The sequence below is a fragment of the Nycticebus coucang genome, chromosome 14 (assembly GCF_027406575.1).
Source record: "Nycticebus coucang isolate mNycCou1 chromosome 14, mNycCou1.pri, whole genome shotgun sequence".
NCBI classification, from domain to species: Eukaryota; Metazoa; Chordata; class Mammalia; order Primates; family Lorisidae; genus Nycticebus; species Nycticebus coucang.
In genome coordinates, this window is record NC_069793.1 from 48714994 (window position 1) to 48734825 (window position 19832).

The window sequence follows — 19832 nt, forward strand, 5'->3', positions numbered from 1 at the left end:
GCGGAATGTCTTTAACTCGTTTGTGCCTAATTTTCTGCATCTTTAGGCGAGCAAAAATAGTAGTACTTTCCATATAGGGTTACCATGAGGATTAAACGAGTGAATATATGTAAAGGACTTAGAACAAGGCCTGGCCCACATAAGCGCATGATGCAAGAGTCAGGAATTATCTAATTGATTGTGGGCTTCACAAGTACGGAATTCATTTCTGTTTCAGCCATGAACCCTCAGCTACTTGCACATGGAAGAAAGCAGAACACTTCCCTATGCATTCATCTACTCTTTCATTTATTTAATAAATATTCTCCTATGTGCCAGAGCCCTATGTCCTGGAGTTAACAAGAATGTGACTGAAGACAAAGGTCCTTCCCTTATGGAGCTTATATTGGTTTGGAGAAGGAAATAGACCAAATAGATGAGTAAATAAAATGGGTAAAAGTTACGATAAGTGCTAGGAAGAGAATGGCCAGGATCTCTGAAAGAAAATAATGGAGGAGGTGGGCAGGACAGCTTCTGGGAAGGCTTCATGATTAAAAGTCTATAAAGAGGTGATAATTCAGTTGGAACATGGATGAAAAGGAGGAATCAGGTGGATGCCTGAGGTATGGGGAGAAGATGGACTCCATAGGGGCCGGAGGGTGCTGGAAATGGTCTGTATCTTGATCGAATCATGGTTGCATGAGTGCATGTACCTACTTGTCAAAATTCATCCAACTGCACTCGTAAAATGAGTGAATTTTATTGCATGCAAATTATACTTTAATAAAACTGATTATAAAAATAAGATGGTAGCCAAATAAAAAATCAAGGGAAAGCTTGCCACTTACAGGGAAGAAGAGCTGATGCATGGCCCCTGAAGCCCTTTGTCCGTTCTGGGAAGGCCTGCGGGGGTGGGGGGAGGTGAAGCACAGTAAAGAAGGAAACAAAAGAGGGAAGGTAGTGAGGAATCAGGTGGGGCCACAACATCCAGAACCTCGTGGGGTTAGGATTTTATTTTAAGTGTGTTGAGCAGAAACAGCATTGATTTGCTATCCAAAGTCCTGAGCTATAGTCTGGACCTCCAATCTGTGTTGTCTTGTACAGATTGGAATTATACTCTCATAAATATTTTGTACTCTGTAAAACAGGAATAATAATGATATGGAGGAATCTCATCCAAGTGGGCTGCAGCCAGGACGGACTATGGAGGCAGTCTGCCACCCGGGATATATGCACATTTTTTTATTGGGCGGTCAAAAGATTGCTCATGGAAGCAAGATAATGTGACTCTGTATGGAGCAGAAACCTGTGACCTTTTGAATAGCAGTTGGTGAGTGGGCAGGAATAGGAGGAATGGGAAAGTTAGGACAGTGAGTCCTTCAGGATGTCCCTACCTATCCAATACTATTGTTGTCTTTAATAGAAAATTCTTTTTCTTCATCTAATAGCACATGTCACAGTTCCTAATTATGCATTTATATTCTGTATGCATTTGTTCAGTGTCTGACTTTCTGCTGACTGCAAAGTCCATGAGAATCAGGACCCTGTCTTGTCCACTAAACCACTGTACTCCAGTATCTAGCACTCAGGAGGCACTCAATAAATATTAATTGAATGAATAAAACTATAACTGTCCATTTATCCAAAGGGAATTCACTACTTCTGGCCCCTTCCTGGTTCTTCCCTTACCCTTACCCACAGAGGGATCATCTCCTAAATCCACTTTGGGTTTTCTCTGTTATCCTCCTCCTAAACCCAGCCCCCTCCTGCCCCCTACAGAGTTTCCTTCCTTCTTTTTAAAGAAACATCTACACAAAATTAAGCAGAGACCACATGCTTGTGTCTGATTTCACATTGGTTTTGCCCTTTGATGTTATAAACTACTTCCTCCTCAGTTCAATACTCTGAAGTAGAGAGGGCAGAATTGTCTGTCATTCCATTTGCCACAGGAGATGCCAGATGGTTGAAGATATGAGCTGAAGCAACCTGTGTCACAGCTAGGGAGCGGCAGGGGCACAGCTAGACCCCAGCTTTCATGACTCTAAACCACATGATCCTTCCCCTTCTGGATTCTTCTGAGATCTCCAATGGATTTCTTCCTTCTTTCCTGGGCACTGATGGTCCTTGACAAACCACATGAGGATGTACAAAAGGGACAAGAGGGGGAAGACTCTCAGGAACACCATCATCTCAGCTGTAGGCATCTGATCCTCTTCCTGTGGCCATCAGGGCGAATGGAGGACATTACAACACAAAGGCCTGCATGTGTCACAAGTGCAGTCTCTAGAGTCAGATCTGCTAGGTTTGCAAATCTAGCAGATTGGATGATTTACTTCAGGTCCTGTGTCACAGGCTCCCCATTTATAAATTGGGGATAATAACATTGACTACTGTACGGAGTTTCTAGGTGAATTAAATGAATTAACATAGGTAAAATTCTAAGAGAAATTCCCCTCCAATAAAAAGTGCTCAATTGAGGTTGCATTTATTCTCTTCTTTCTCTCTTTTTCCTCCCTTCCTTCCCCCCCATTGTCCTTCTTCTTCCTCTCTTTTCCCCTCCCTCCCTTTCTTTCTTCCCTTCTTTCCTTTCTTCTCTCTCTTTCCCCTCTTTCTTTCTCTGTTACTTTTTCTTGTTCTTTTATTTTACTTTTTTCTCTCATTCTTTCTTATTTATTCTTCCTAGATTCCTGCATCTTCCTTCGATGTAAATTACTTCACAATAGTGTATCCATAAATGTTTGCTGAGCTAAGAAATAAATGAATAAAGAAAAATGAATGAGAAGGAGAAAGCTATTGAATGGAACAGGATGTGAAGTGTGAGGACAGAACCAAACAAGATAATTTTGTGTTCTTGAATGTTTATCTTAATTATGATCTATAAGAGACAAGAAACCTACATGGAGCCCAACACTTCCATTGCCATGCTGTTTTACCATGGGCAAATCAAGCAACCTTTCTGGGCCTCAATTTTGGCATCTGTAAGAGAGCAGCACTGAACTAGATTATCCTTATGTTTTCCCCATCTCTAACTGTGAATATACGATTTGTCCATATAAATGCGATGTTGACTTTTTCTACTATTTACATGAGGTGGGGAGGAGGGGATGAGAGAAGACAAATGGGCATTTCCTGATGGAACCTGTTTCACCTGTGGCACCCACAGGAGGCTTTGCAGTTGAGGCTTTGATTTCACTCCGATGCCCAGTTCTGTCTCCTGCTCTGCCTCTTGATAGGAATGGGACTTTCAGCAAGATAGTTGGCATCTCCAGGCTTCCTTTTCCTTATGTTATAATGGGAGCAAATGAGATGATGAGATTGATTCTTAGCACAGTGACACACACATAGTAAGTGCTCATTAAATTATTGGTGTGTGTTGTTAACATGTATATGTGACCTCAGCCTTGACAAAACCCACCATAAGGCCAAATGATGGATTTCCCATTAGCTGGCATGTTGTCCATTTTTTCCATCAATCATTCATTAAAAAATCCATCTGTTGGAACTTGGACCAGGTGAAGGCATAGAAAAGAGGATGAACCATGAACTCTGATTCCAAGGTTCAAAGGATTTCATACACTTTTTCAGGTCCCAGTTATATTTCTGACACTTAATTATATCATGTTCTTCAATCTTCTTAACAACACTGCAGGTAGATTTTGTTGGGGCTGCGGAAGTGAGTTGAATGGAGGAAGCTGCAGAGGTGGAGCCTGCAGGAGTGGGGAGTGATGGCAATCCACATTCCCCTACATGGACCACACCTCCCCCTCCCCCTTTGTGAGCTCCTAGCAGCAAATATTCTGATCGTGCAGTACCAGTGTGGGAGCAGAGCTGAGACTCTCACCAGCCCTCTAGGGTGGGAGAAAAGACGAACGCCTCCCCCATGAAGTTGCTCAGTCCTTCCTCTGGCTTCCTGCCCTTTCTCTTCTTTGACTTCTTTCAGGAAAGATTTGGGCATAAATAATCTGTACCTGAGCATGAATAAATATCAGTGACTGGCTTCCTTCTCCTAGGGAATGTTTTGCTTTCGCAGCTTGATCTCTCAAATATTTTGGACCCGAACTCCAAGGCTCTGCATTCCTACCTAATTAGGATTCAAGCCTAACTCAGCACGTGTGCCCTTCCTCAGCCTGCGTGCCTCTCTGCCTCCCACAAGACAGCTTGCCCGTGCTGGTCTTCTCTGATTGCAGCACAAGGGCCCTGGAATACTTGTTCATATTCTCATACTTCCCATCTCCATTGTCTACTGGAGCTGTTCCCGCCATTGGAATACACCTACATACTGATTTAGGGCCTAGATCAGAGATCACCTCCTCCAAGAAGGCCTCTCTGATCTCGCAGCTGCAAATAATTTTTCTCTCAGAGAAACTATTAGAGCAGCACTCTAATTTTGAATTTTGCACATGCATCAGTCCAGACATTTTGTTCGAATGCAGATTCAGATAGAAAAGATCTGGGAGAGGGCCTGAGATTCCACATTTCTAATCTGCTCACCCATGATGCTGGCTGATGCTTCTGGTCAGTGAATTACACATTGAGTAGCAGGTGACTCTCAAACCTGCCTGTATGGTGGACCCACTTGACAAGCCAATTAATTAATATAACTGTGGATCCTGGGGACAGAGGTTGATCCAGGTTGTGTAGGGCCTGACATCATTCTAGATGGAGAGAACTTATTTTTTAAAAAGTATAAAATTATGAATAATAAATTGCTGAAGCTCCTCCTAGGGCCTAGGAGGGAGCTGTGCAAGTGAAGGTTCTTGAGGTATAAACTTCGTTAGCTTCAAGGTAAATCTATTGTTGCTTGAGACCCACACACCAGCAGAATCTTAAGAGACAGGAGCTATATGTATGTATGTTTTGTTTTATTTTGAGAATTTCTTTAAGTGATTCTTAGTAGCCAATCTCTAGACCTACCCTCACCTTTAAGAATTGTGTCCAGTCAAATGGTCTGTGAAGCTAGTGAATGATGCCCCATGATCATATCAATGTACACAGCTATGAATTAATAAAAAAAAAGAACTGTGTCCAGATGGGTCTCTTCCTGCCATCTTCTTATGCCCCTCTGTCCCTCCCATCACCAAAGGCCCCTGGATCAGGCCCTGGGCTAGGACACAGGGATTATGAGGGGTTATCTCCTACCCTCCAGGAGCTCATGGTCTACTGGAAAATGGGTCACAGCTCCACAAAATGGACACTGATTCTGCCATTTGTCCAAATGCTGCAGGGAGCAGAAGAGAACAAAAATTAGCCCGAGCAAGAGGGCAGTACTGGGAGGGGTCTCAGAGGTGCTAACGTTGAGTGAGCTCATACAGAATTACCAGGGCTTCCCCGAGCAGAGGTGACAGCTTATGTAAAGGCAGGGAAGCATGGAAGAACACATTCTTTTCAAGAATTAACTGATTAAATACACATGTGGCAGAAGAAGAGGCATATAGTGGGAACAGGGGTCAGCCCTATGAGAGATGGGTCTGGAAGGGTGGCCTGGGTGTCAGGAATTAGGGCTGTTTGAGAATGAATGGTGGGCTGTGGAAGGTTTTCAGGCAGGGGACTAGCATTGTCAGACCATGTTTTTGCAGGTGATGCATTACTTTCAACCTCAAACTGTAAGTAGCTCTTTCCATGATATAGAGCATTATTAGAGCCAGAGATCCTTCTTTAAAAAAGAAAATCTTTAATTCTATACTGTTTTTTTTTTCAGTAATTACTATATGTTTGATAGTATGCTAAACATTTAAGTCTCATTTGATTGTCCTACAAACCCTGGGAAGCACAAAAATTATGTTGTCTATCTTACAGATACGTAAACAGAGGATCAGAGATTTGTGCAAGGTAACAGAAAATTTGAAAAGCCTTAAGACTCAGAGACAGCTAGCATGGTGCCAGGCACTTAGCAGGGACTAAAAATATTTGGTGAATTAATAGAAAAGGCTGATATTAAAAGATCTCATGTTAAGGCAATTTTGGAAAGTATATACCCAAATTTGAGGGATGGGGCCTTTCTGTTTCCCTGGAGATCCCAGGTCCTTACTCCCGGGGGAGAAAAATCCTTCTCTAATGTCCAAGCACATACTCCTCTCCCAGGGGTCAGGCCTTCCTCACAAACTCTGTCTGAACCAGCAGAAAAGTACAGTGATAGAGCAGACCACAGAACTTGGTGAAGAAAGTTGTTTTGGTGATTTTATTTTATTTGTATATGGATGGTTGGTGGATTTTAACTGGGCTTTGAAGCCCCACCATGCAGTAATTCCAATTAAGGAAAATTAATTTTATTTTAAAAATACTTAGTGATTGCCTAATATTGCCAATGGGAACCAAGTGACAGAGGGAGAGTGAGACTCTCTAGGACACTAAGTCCTCAGGAAACGTAAGATTTGAACTTGATAGAGACCCGTGATTTTAATGCTCCTCCTGGAATATATAACAATCCACAACACAGTGTGGCTCCTTCTTCGTGGTTGGAACCTCTAGCAATTTCCTCCAGTGAGTTCAGCCTCATTTCCAACAATGATGAAGGTCATGACATTTCATACAGCATGTGGCTGTACTTTCTGGATTTCAGGGAACCTCACTGTAGTACAAGGAGAAAAGAAGAGTGAGATCATGAGGATTCCGCTTCTACGGGAGCTCAGAGAGTTTCAAATACCTACCAGGCCACATAGCTGGGAAGTTGTGGCACTGGGACCAGAACTCAGAGCTGGGTGGGGGACAATTCCAATATGAGTCTTCCTAGGTCACAAATATGGTGCTAATTAACATCTCCTTGATGACATATTCACTGGGGTTGTTGTCTCATCTGCTCACACTGATTAGTTTTTTCTTCCCAAATAAGCTGTAAACAAGTTAACGGCAGGAAGCTCGTCTTATTTCACTTCCCATGCATTAATGACCTCTCATAGATGCCAAACACTGTGAGAAGTATTATTATGGGAGATACTAAGGTTGCAATTACGAATAAAATAAACATATTTTCTGTCCTTGAGGGTGTGCAATATAGAATAATAATATTACTTTATGACTTTTTGAATTTTTACTGTGTCTTAAGTTTCGTGTTCTCCATTTTTCAGATGGTTACATTGAGATCTAGAGAGTCACCAGGAACTTGTCTAGGATGGGAGAGCTGGGATTCCCATAAACTCCCCCAACATGGCTTTTGAAGTCATAGTCAGATCTCAGCTTAGCGAATTACAAGTGTGTGCTCAGGCAGGCTATTTCCCTTTGAACCTCAATTTCTGCATCTGTAAAGAAGGGGTGATAATAACCAGCTCCCAATTTGTTATGTATTGATTGAAATTAAATACCTGACGCAGCAACCAGGGCTCAACAGATAGTAGCTGTTATCACTATTATTATTAGTCATTGACAGACACAGCACAAGGGTGCATGCATTTATGTGAACGACATTTTAGTAATCTTCTCTTCCCCCTGAGTTTTTGAACATAAAATTCTCTGAGCTCCTTGCTTCAGCTTTCCATGTTGCCGGGAACAGAGACCACTCACATGAGCGACAACAGGGTCTATTTATGTGACCAGCGAAGCCAATGGCTCCTGTGTTGGAAACACCAACGAACAAAGTGTTAGGACTCAGAAGCCGCCAGCAGCCTCCAGGACCCTGCCAAGCCCTCGTGCCCACTCGAGCAGCCAGGGGGAGGGGGTGACTATGGCATAAACACACGTTTGCTTTCATTTGGCTTAGCTGACTGTGTGTTTTGTTAAACAAATTTAGGTTTGGAAAAGATTATTTTTGGTACACTGCTGCATAATTAGATGAATTTTCATGAGTTTATTCTTGAAATAAACTTTGAAATTGTCCGTGTTTTACTGTTTTTTAATCATCTGCAGATACTGTTTTTTGAGACTTAGCATGAAAAAAAAACCTTGTTACATATCAGTTTAATTTAGATTCAAATAAAATAATTTTTTGAATTTGCAGCAACAACAAGTCTGCGAAAGTGGTTGTAACTGGTGCTGAGTTGTTTGAGGATCAAGATAATTACAGTATAAAGGATAAGAGAGAATATAATATCCTGGCATCCAGTGCCTATTCAGCTAATCCCCAGCCCTTGACAGATGTTCAAACACAGTATTTTTAAAAGCTGACTTTTAAAAAAACAGGGTGATTCACTTATTAGATATAAACAACATGATAAGAAATTCTAAGTCTGACATCCATTATGAACCGTCCATGTTGAAAAGAGTGAGAGACAAGGCAAAAAGTCAACTGTCCTGGGCTCTTCACTTTCAGGATACCCAAGGAGGACTGGGATTGCAGACATGCCAAATCCCCACTTTGTCAGGAGCACAGGTTCCATCTGTACCAGCCCCTCAGAAGCAGAACCTGAAAAGCAGCTTCAATGATGCCGTCAGCCTGCACTGTAACCTCACTGGTGGCTGATTGAAGCCGAGGATGCGGCAGCCAGCACCAGGCTAGTTTGGCTGGCTTTGAACAATATCAACACAGTGATAGGTGACCACAAAGATGGCCAGGCGGATGGAGAGATAATGAGGGGGGGTGTCTGTTGGCTCAAGGATCACTCTTGTTGCTGGCCTTTGACGCTCTTGCACTCACTCATCAAACATTCTACTGGGCTTTAGTATCTGTTGGGCATTAAGGGTATCTGCTGTCTTCTAAGGTTCAGAGATTAATGAGATACTATTCCTGCCCTGCTTCCAAAATCTCACAGTAGAGCAAAAAAAAAAAAAGAAAGAAAGAAAAAATAAGTCATATCCATTGGCAGCAAGAGTTATTACTATTGTTATTATTATATTTATTATTATTAAGCTCTGTTTATATGTTTCATTCTAAGTGCTCTTCCTGTTTCCCACAGCAATCTTACGGAGTATATACAGAGTATATTGTGCCCATTTTACAGATGAGGAAACGATGGTACAGAAGGAAAAAGTATACAAGGAATTTATTTCTGACTTGAGGGGTGGTGGTGGAGAGGAGGGAGACCAGGAAGGGCTTCAAGGAAAGGGTGGGATTTGGGTTAGGTCTTTAAGGACAGTAGAGTTTGTAAATGTGGAGATCCCAGAGAAAGGCATCAGAGGCATTAAGAACCAGGCAGGAAGCTAAGACACCACGCTGCACTGAGGATGGGGTGATTTGTCTTTTATTACCTTCTTATTTAAATAAAATTCTGGATAAAAACCTTCAGCACACTGGGAACAGCAACCCGACTCTGGACACGGGTGCTTATCCCCGTTGTGCCAAATCTTTTACCTGGGGTCCTTGCACCTGCTTCTGTAATAGCAATGGCTCCACGGTGACCAAAGGCTTTGAAGAGGTTCCGAGGGACCTCCAGAGATGCTGCTTTCCATGCCATGCCCAGGGATGGAAGTCTGGGCCCAGGAAGAGTCAGGCTGCAACATCTAGTCTAGTCTAGTCTCGAGGGGTCTAGGCAATCTGGGGGCAGTATTGTGCATCATTATTCCAGGTGCAAGTACATTCAAAGGGCAACCACTTGTTGCTCTATGACATTTGTTTCATGGTTCTCATCAAATGCTTTAGTGATGCACTTCATTCCACTACTGTCCTGTAATCTCTTTTTAGCATTGTCTTAATAATTGCCTTATCAGCATCTTACTTTAAAAGCGTTGCTGACAAGGATCTTCTTTCAGAGAATATTCCATCTTCTGGAATATCTGGGCCCTGCTCACAGAGCCTATCCTTTCACGAGGATCTGCATTTGTGCTGAGGGTAGGGGTTGAGACCATGCAAGAGCCCTCTGTCCCTGGCTGCCCACATGCCTTGGGAGGTGAGTGGGCCCACACGAGATCGGCTAGCTGTCCTGTCTACAGATGGGAGGATAAGATGGTGTGCCTCACATTCCCAGAGTTTGCCAGGCAAGAATTGCTTGGTATTTTCTGGAGACCAGATGTTGCCCACTTATGAGAGCCGAGCTGTGTAAGGTGATAAGTATTGCTCGAGATGTCAGCAGGGGCTGTGGGAGCACACAGCAGGGAGAAAATGGACTCCTCTACCTCGTGTGTACCCTGGGCCCCACCTCAAGGCTCAGGTCCCCACTCTGGTTTCAGGTGCATGCTTCCTTGGCAGGCACCAGAAATGCACAATGCTTCCAAACAGCAGCTCTTTCTAGGAACTTCTCAGTGCTGGCTTAGGCTATGGGAGGAAGTGAGCCTGGGTGGGTGCTGCCCGGGGCTGCTCTCCATCAGCCCCTCCTAGGTGTCCTCTGCTTGGGGTGTCCTCACTCTCCTCAGGCTCCTGAAACAACCACAGGATCCAAGGATGCCAATGCCTTCTAACCCTTTTTACATGTTTCTTTCTGATCAGGTATTTCAGATTCTCTCAGCTCAGGCTCAATTCCAAAAGCTTCATGCTATTTCTCCAAAATAATACTACTGACAAACCTTCATGAAGTGTTTTCTAGGTCCCAGGTACTGCTTTTAGGATTTTTTACATGTTATCTAATTCACCCCCTGGCCAAACCAGAAAGTGTGGAAGTTGAGGTGCACATGTGTTCTGGGGATAGTACGTGCCTATCCTTCCCGCACCTGACAGAAACTTCATTAAGGATGAGGATCAAATGACTGAAAGCCCAATGAATGAATGATAGAAGGAAAGAAAGCAGCACCAAGAACATGGTAAGAGAACCAGTTGGACACTTACGGGGCGAGGGTGATTTTGAGCAAATTTTCTTACCTCCCTGAGCTTTTGTTTTCCTGTTGTAAAATGGAGTTACTGGCCCTAGAGTAAAGAAAGGTATAGGATGTGAAAGTACTTTGATTTGTTTATAGTCAATGCTCATTTGCTAATTTAACTTTTTTTTTTTTTTAAAGTATGGCCTGCCTTGGGGAGGGCATTGGAGCCCTGGGAACAATATAGCAATTCTGATATCCCCTCAGACAAATAGAATTAGAAATATAGCTTCACATCATTTTCAAAATGGCTGTCCACTCTGTGCTTGATCACCTCTAGTAACAGGGAGCTCACTACTTCATGAGGCATTTTAATCCACAGTCACGTCACACAATCTTATGGTTAGCCAGTTGTTCCTTGCATTGCACTGAAATTTCCTGATGGCCTCATTGTACAAGGGAACAGAGCTTTCGTGGGCTGGGCTTCAGCTACTTTCTAACTGGAGGGGGAAAATATAGATTCATAGAATGTCAGAGTTTAAAGGCACTTAAGAATCTCCTATTCTGGGGCCCTAATTCACAAATTGAGGAAAGTTGTATGCATGATGCAACCTTTCAATTGGTTGGTAAGAGAAAAACTTATTTATTCATACAGCTTGTTCAGATTGGTGGAGCAAATAATTTCTCCTTAGAGGCTATTAAGGGAAAAGGCACTTTGACCTCACATGTACAAGGTGCCTATTTCAGAAATAAATTCCTTCTCCCAAAACAGGTTCAATGGTGATTCTGGTAGATTGTTGCAGTCCTGGCTTCTGATTTGCTCACGCCTCCCTACGTCCATACCCTTGGTACATTCCTCTGTGTGCTACTCTAGGTTTGGCTATGTGACTTGTTTTGGCCATTGATGCAAGAGGAAACTTGAAAAGCATTCATGTATTGGGACTTAGCCTGTTTTGCTTCTTCTGTAAACCCATGCCTACTCCCATGTACTCAAGCCTGTGCTAGCCTGCTGGATGATGAGGGACATGTAGCTCTGTTGCTCCCATAGACCCGCCAACTGCCAGCTAACCCCCGGAAGCAGAGCCACCTAGCTGACTAGCAACTGACTGCAAAAATGTAGAGTGAACCCACCTGAGGCCAGCAGAAGACCTGCCCAGCTGAACCTATGAAAAACTGACAACTCTGATAATCGTCAGCTAAAACCAAAATAGTTGTTTTAAGCCACTAAAGTTTTTTTTTTTTTTTTTGTAGAGACAGAGTCTCACTGTACCGCCCTCGGGTAGAGTGCCATGATGTCACATGGCTCACAGCAACCTCTAACTCTTGGGCTTACGCGATTCTCTTGCCTCAGCCTCCCGAGCAGCTGGGACTACAGGCTACAACGCCCGGCTATTTTTTTGTTGCAGTTTGGCCAGGGCTAGCTTTGAACCCGCCACCCTCAGCATATGGGGCCTGCACCCTTTTTTTATGAAGTCCTCTTCCAAATAAGAAGCATGGACCATTTGTCTAACTAGCCTGTTAGTTCAGAATATGTGTAGAACTAAGAAGGATGCTGGTTACACAGTTTAAAGGTTATAAGAGGAAGCTTTTACTCTTCAGTTAGTAAAAACAGCTACGCATATACAGTCATGTGTCACCTAATGATGGGGATACATTCTGAGAAATTCATCAGTAGATGATTTCATTCAACATCATCAAGTATCTTATGCAAACCTAGATGGCATAGCCTTGCTACACACCTAAGCTATATGGTATTGCAGCCTATTTCTCCTGGGCTACAAACTTGTACCACATGTTACAGTAATGAATACTACAGGTGACTGTAACATAATGCTAAGTATTTATTTATCTAAACATAATAGAAAAGACATAGTAACGATATGATACTATAATCTTATGGGACCACCATTGTATTTTCAGTCTATCACTGATTGAAATGTCGTCATGTGGGGTATGACTGTACATGAATATTTTAAGTTCCTGAGATCTTGCTGAAGGTCATAGAACACGTAATTTGTCAGAGAAACCCAAGTGGTCTTGGCTCCCAAATTTAAGCCCTAATCTTTTATAGGAAGCCTACCAGATCTTTTATCAAGGACTTTATCTCTATAGACCTCAAGGGCTTCTGAACATCTTTAAAGTCTGCTTTGCTACCACCACACAAGAGTGGAAATCACCATGGCGCAGTTGTCACAAAAGGAGAGAAGGAAAAAAACTATGTCAGACCTTGCACTAATAATTATAATCACTCACACTGACATCTAATTATTATCCATTAATTATATACTAGACATTCTTCTAGTCTTTTACATATATTTTCTGATTTAACCATCACAATAATCAACTATAAGTATAATTACTAGCTCCATTATTGCAAATATTTCACTAAGGTGGCTATTTGGTAAAGAGTAAGGATTTCAACCCAGACCAAGTGATATTGGAGTCAATGATGTTCACCGTTGTGCTGTGCTGACTCTCAGTACAGTTGGGGAATTAAGAGCTTTACTCAGACGAGCTTCCCCAAACCAGGCAGACTGGACACTTGCAAGAGATTTTGCAGATACTGGAGCCAATGCTTTCTGCTCTGTTCCTGGGTTGTTTAGGCAATGAAGAATTTATTGCTTTCCCCTGCTCATTACTTTTAGAATTGTCTCTCTATTTTTAAAACTGCTTCTCAAAGCCTGGAAGAGAAAACATGGTGGCTACTTCTAGGTCCTTAGAGCCCTATAGTAGAATACAAGCGTTTCTCAACGAATAGCATAGTCACTGTGCTATGTCCCCTCTGCCTGGTATATCTGACATGTTCCTTAACCGTCACTCTGAGATGTCAGTGTGATTGTCCCCATTTTGCAGATCATATTAATTGCAAGCCCCAATCGATAGAACTCTGGATAAACCATATTTTACTATATTTGGGTACTTTTCCAAGGCTACAAAATAATTTTCTCTCTTTAGCTCAGGAAACATTCCTCCTCCAGCTTTCTTTGCTTCATTCATTTGCTTAACAAACCTTGTTCTACAGAAGTAAAATCCTATTAAGAAAAAACTCCAGGGATATCTAAATTGTTTTATTGACAGAAATTCTGATAAAAAGGAGTAAGTGATTGCAACTCTTGTTCTCAACCACTGAGATCCTGATACGTAAGCACGGAAAATGTCTGGGACAAAGAATCCTACCTCGGGTTGGCTGCTTGGCCCCTCTACCTTCTGCGATTTACCGTATGGATTCTCTAACCCCATCTGCAGTGTCTTCAGTTTCTTGTTGCCCTTCAAGTTCTGTTGGTTTTGTTCAGATGTTTTTAATGAGTTTGTCCTGCGGCAGCCAGGGAATGGCTAACAAGTCTTCTGGGCCCTTAAAAGCCCATTAGAATGTTATTTCTTACAAAGTGAAAAACTAACCTCATGCCAGATGCAAATAGGGCTCAAGCCATCAGAAATGAAGTTTGATTCTGAAGGAAAATTCCACTGAGACATGAAAGTTCTTCAGCTTGGGAAAATTAGCCTTTGATGTCTAGTCTGACTCGGCAGCCTAATATGATTATTAAGAGCACAAGTGTTGCAGAAGTTGGATTGAGTTCAAATCTGTTCTCTTTTATATACTAGCTCAGTGATCTAGGGCATGTTGCTTAACCTCTCTGTGTTTTACCTCTCCTACAAGAAAAACCTGGGAATAAAAATAGTATCTAACACAGAACTATTGGACAATTGAAAAATTGTTGATGTAGGATTACACTCAGCTACAATAACAAAAACAACAAAAAAGTAGATGCTTGTTTCTTATTTTTCTTTCATTTAAAAGAAATTCAAATAGTGGCAATCCAACATTGGCAAGTCTGCTCCATAGTTTTCAGGGGCCCAAGACTTCTTCAAACTTTCTGCTGTATCACCTTTAATAATAGCTTCTATCCTTAAGGTCACTTCATAAACCTCATGGTTCAACATGGCTGCCACATACCAACTCTCAGTCCATATTCTAGACTGCGAATAAAAGGAAAGCTGGAGGGACAGAGAACATAAAATCATGTCTCTCAAAAGAATCGATTTCCTTAGCTGCAAGGGAAACTGGGCTGGGCACATGGCTACTCGGAATTGGGATTATGTTAGGAAAAAGTGGGAGAATGAGATAGGATAGTTAATGAGCAGTCTTGGCTGTAATATTACAGTACTTAAAACAGTGCCTGTGAAATATTTAGCCATAAATTTGTGCCTATGGAGGCAGCCTATGTTGTGAAACGAACACAACCTTTGGAATACAACAGACTTGAATTAAGCCCTATCTCCATCTCTCAATGGGAATGACATTCTGAGCAACTTACTGAATTTGCTCAAGAGCCTCAGCATTCTTGGATGTCAAATGCAGTTATCAGTATTGACCTTTTGGGATTTCTGGGAAAATAAAGTGAGAATCAGTATCAAAAGGGCCTGGAACATAGTAGATGTTTAGTAAATGTACGTTCCCCTCTCTCTACCCCACCCAACTAAGGTTCAGACCCTTCAGTGCAAAACAAAGATCAGAGGAATAATCATCACCTTGCACTGGGAAGTGGTCAAAATTCTCCCAGAAAATAAAGCCACGCTTTGCCTCTCGGCAGCCTGCTCTCTGCCCACAAAGTGCTAAAGTCAGTGAAGCCAACCCTGTAATCAAACAATACCCGATACTTTAATTATAGTTTTTTGCCATGATCTGAATCACTGTTTTCATGTGCATTGCTGTGAATTAATCTCATAACAGTGTTAATTCCTTGATGTATAAAGAAGTGTTTTAGTGACTGAGGTATTCCACGGAGAAGGGAATGGCAGTCACATTTAATTAGATCCTACTCTCTGCCAGGCACTGAGCTGAGTGCTTTTAAACCTTATCCCATTTTTCTTTCACAATCCGCCTGGTTGACAGCTGCTCCTATCCCATTTTATAAGTGAAAGGACAGAGACTTAGAAATGTTAAGTAACATTCCCAATGCACAGTTTGTATACAGCCCCAAACCAGGATTCAAATTCATATGGGTCGGATTCCAAAGTTCATTCTCTTGCCACCATATCCCGCTACCTTGCTGCTTTCAGATCCAAGAACCAATCCGTGTTTAGAGTTGGACTAACGAGGGAACAGGTGGAAGCAAGACAAGAAGACTGGGCTGGAAGTTGGCTCCTTGCTTCTGAGTCCTGGCTCTGATCTCCCAGGACCTCTACTACGACATTGTCCCTCTGGGGCCTCATTTTTATTGTCCATGAAGTATTTGGCATTGGGGGGTAATAGGATGCTCTGTGATCTCCCTTGCAGCTCAGAGAGTCCACAATCGTAGAGTACAAATATATACCCTCATTTTTTTTGTTCCAGGAAAATATACCTACTATCAACTAAACCTGACCGTGATGAAAATAAAATGAAAACAAGATGGAGTGCCTATCTTAGGAAAGTTAAATTAGGAGAAAGAGCAGCAGATTTTATCTAAATATATGGAAATGCTTGGAGGTGCTTTCTAAAAAATTGAGTCTATCCAAGAGGTCTGTTGGAGGAAGGCCTCTGCATATAGCTGGACCACCCTATGATAAGGGGGCCACTACAATATGGAGCCATTGGAACATACACCTAATACATATGCATTAGAAAAAAATTCAACGATATAGGCCTAGCAAATTGAAAGTCCTCTTCCTCCCTCTCCCTCTCCCAATTCTGATCCCTAGGGGCAACGAGTGTGGGTTTCCATCCTAATCCCTTTTCAAGCTATTATCTTACTAATCATGTGTCCTGAAATTTTTATTCAGCATGAAAAACCTCACTTGGTAATTCTCTGTGTTCTTTAGCCATAGTCACAATAAAGCTGTCTAACAAACCATCTGAAAATGTGGCTTGAAAATGTCACCATTTTTCCTCATTTATACATCTGGGGATTGAGTACACGCATTAGCTGATCTCACCTGGGCTCAGCCAGGCGTGGCTTTCAGATGTAGGTTGGCACCAGTGCTACTCCTGGTGTCCCTTGTTGTCCTTAGCCCAGTGAGATAGCTGGGGCATGTCAGCTTCATGGTGACGGCAGACACACAAAATATTTCAGGCCTCTGCTCATGTCACATCCACTAACAGCCTATCGGAAAGCAAGTAGCAGGGCCAAACCCAATATTAATGAGGTAGAGAAGGATATTTATGAGAAACTTTTTTTTTTTTTGCAGTTTTTGGCTGGGATTGGGTTTGAACCCACCACCTCCAGCATATGGGGCCAGCGCCCTACTCTGTTGAGCCACAGGTGCTGCCCGAGAAGGATATAAATATCCCACTGGGAGGAGAGGAAAATAAATATCACACTCTCAAGATTAAAAAATATAATAATCTCATATGTTTTAGCTGTTTTAAAATTGTGGCTTTTTTGTATGTAGATATTAATCTATATTGACTTATATGCATATGTGTATATTAGAGCTTTAATATTCAATAAGGGAGTGAGCCTAAGATATGGTACCAGGAGGTGGGCGAGTGTGCTACAGCAAGAGAAGTGCTAATTATGGGGGATGACGGAACTACCGGATCTCTACTTTCCAACCTGGAAGGCTGGTGCTCCATGGGAGTTTCATCCAACTTAGTTGATCCTAAAAGAAATGTGGGTTTAGGTCTAGGAGACCTTATCCAATTAAAAGGACTAGATTGGTTTAGGACTTAGGTTGGTGGTAGAGAATCCTGCCCAGGCTTTAGCTAAAACAAAATATGACTCCTTTTCTTTTTCTTTTCCTTACAGAAATCCTGCAGGAAGGCAGTGCTAATGGATAAGGGATAATTTAGGACTCAAATATAGGAAATACAAAAGAACAAAAGGGACATTTAGGTAGGCTGTGGTGTAGTTTTCTTCCTTGTGTTTATCCTGGGAAGGATGACAATGCACTTTCCCTTTTCTCCCACCCAGACCTCAGGAAGTGCAGGAGCTGATGAATGTCCATGGGCAGGACAGAACAAATTATGGGGCTCCTCAGGGAGGCAAGATTTTGGCTTTCCTTTAAAACCATAGACTTCAAATATTTGTTCTACAGTTATTTACAGGGGTGAATGGTGAAGACTTCTCAGGGACCATTAGCTTCTCCTCTACCATACTGAACTATTCTGCTTGGCCCCAAACTTGCATACTTCCCTTAGCTGAATGAGAGCCCCCAGCTAACCAGACCCACCATTCTTAGGATGCTGTTTAACACAGGTCTTCGGGATCCTACTCCAAATCAAAAGGCTGAACAAATACTTTTTTGTTTTGGAGATAGCCTAAGATGTATGGCCCTGTTTTGCTGCTACTCACTGCAGATGACTTATCCAATTTAACATCTCTCTGTTGTGCAACACAACCACTGACCCACCACCAAAGAGAAATGATAGCCTCAGAAGTTTGAGAAATCATCTATGGTAGACCTCTTACATGGGCTAATGCTAGGGCTCACTCCATTTATGCAGCACAACAGCGTTTTATGGCAGAAGGCTAACAACATCCTCGTAGGATATGTGGTTCTTACCTCCAACTCAGAGACCTGGTTTATACACTTTTCCTGTGTGATTTCATGTGCCCCCAGGCAAACTCAGATCCAGCAGGAAATTTTCCTTGGAGATTTATTACATTTATTTACCATTTATTTCTCTTTTTCTTATAGCTTAGCTTTGAGCACATGCAGGACCATTATAAGGAATACAGTATTATTGGCATCTGGACTTTGTGAATCAGAGCTTGTCAGTCTTTAAGGCTTAAGGAATGTAGGCGTGTACTTTCAAAGGTGTGTGCTGGGTGTCATACCTGCTCTGTTTAGCCTGTTCCTCCTAACCATATACGGTACTCTTTTCAGGAGGAGTTCTCTTAAATATGATTATCTTTGTCTCCCTCCATTTCTGAAAATCTTTTAGTATCCTTCTTGGTGCCTCTTAGAGACTGGCATCCTGGGCAACATCTTACTAATCCATTCCTTGAGGTGGGACCTCAGAGATTCATCAGGGCCTCCAAAGTGAAAGCTTCTACCCTTCCAGCATCCTTCTGGAGACTCAAAAGGAGCGATGTGATTAGAATTGGGGTGGACAGGGAAATCACGGAGGGCTCAGCATTCCACCATCTGTGCTGAGTTCTCTCTGTATCCCAGGCTGGGAGAGGGGCCCCTAAGGACAGAAATCTTGGCATATGCAGTGCCCCGTGATGAATGCACAGCACAGTTTCATCGCAAATTTGTTCCCTTTATTAAGAAGAGTAAGTGATCTAATATTTTTCATGTGGCTGTGGAAGTGCTTAACTTGTAAACAGACTAACCAGCTGAAATAAGAGATGTGAGGGATTATTTCTAGCTTAACAAGAGGCTATATTTGGAATTATGGACTTATCGATAAAGGTATTGCCTTACTATTCTGTCTTCTGGATTCCATTTAAATCATCTTTTCTCGACCCACAATTATTTCCTTTGATTGAGTATTGGTCGGAATTCTTTTAGTTGCAAATGACAGAAACCTAATCCCTGCCAAGTTGAACAGAAAAGAGAATTTAAGTGGGGCTAGACTCGGAGACTCCAGGGGCTCCCACAACCCCGTCAGCACTTTTCTTGCTGCTCCCTGCCATGCCTTCCCTCCCTTTGAACTGGCCCAGATTCTCTGTGAGTTGGTTCTATTCTTTCCTCCTGTAACTTGGTTTCATCCACGTAGCTAGAGATTAGGGGGTGGGGGAGCATCAGCTAACATGGCTGTAGGCAGTAGGAGGCTTACAGCACCTCAACTAACATGAGAAAGAGCTAAGTTCTTTCTTCCTAAAGTTTGAATGCAAAATCCCAAGGAAGGTTTCTAAATTGCCCTGCTTGAGATGGGTTGTAATCTTCAAAGAGATGATTCACAGCTCTAGGTGCACATTTGTCTGGGATGCCTTAAAATGTTCCAATACCTGAGCCCTGTGTCCAGAGACTCTGATTCCATTGGTCTGTGTGGAGCTCAGCTTTCTGCAAGTGATTCTAATGGGTAGCCAAGATTAAGGACCACTGCTTTAGTCCCATTCATTCATTTATTAATTCATTTATTCCTCAAAAAATAAAAAAATATAAAAAAAACATTTTGAGTAGCACCTCTGCGCCAGACCATCTAGTAGGTACTGACAGAGTAGTGAACAAGAGAGAAAAAACATTCTCACAGAGCTCACACAGTGCAGGGCAATGCAGGCAAGATACCTGTTAATACCCAGATGATCAAAAATCATCTACAACAAAGACATTTGCACCAGAATGTTTATTGCAGCCAATTCATTGCCAAGTTATTGAAGCAGCCC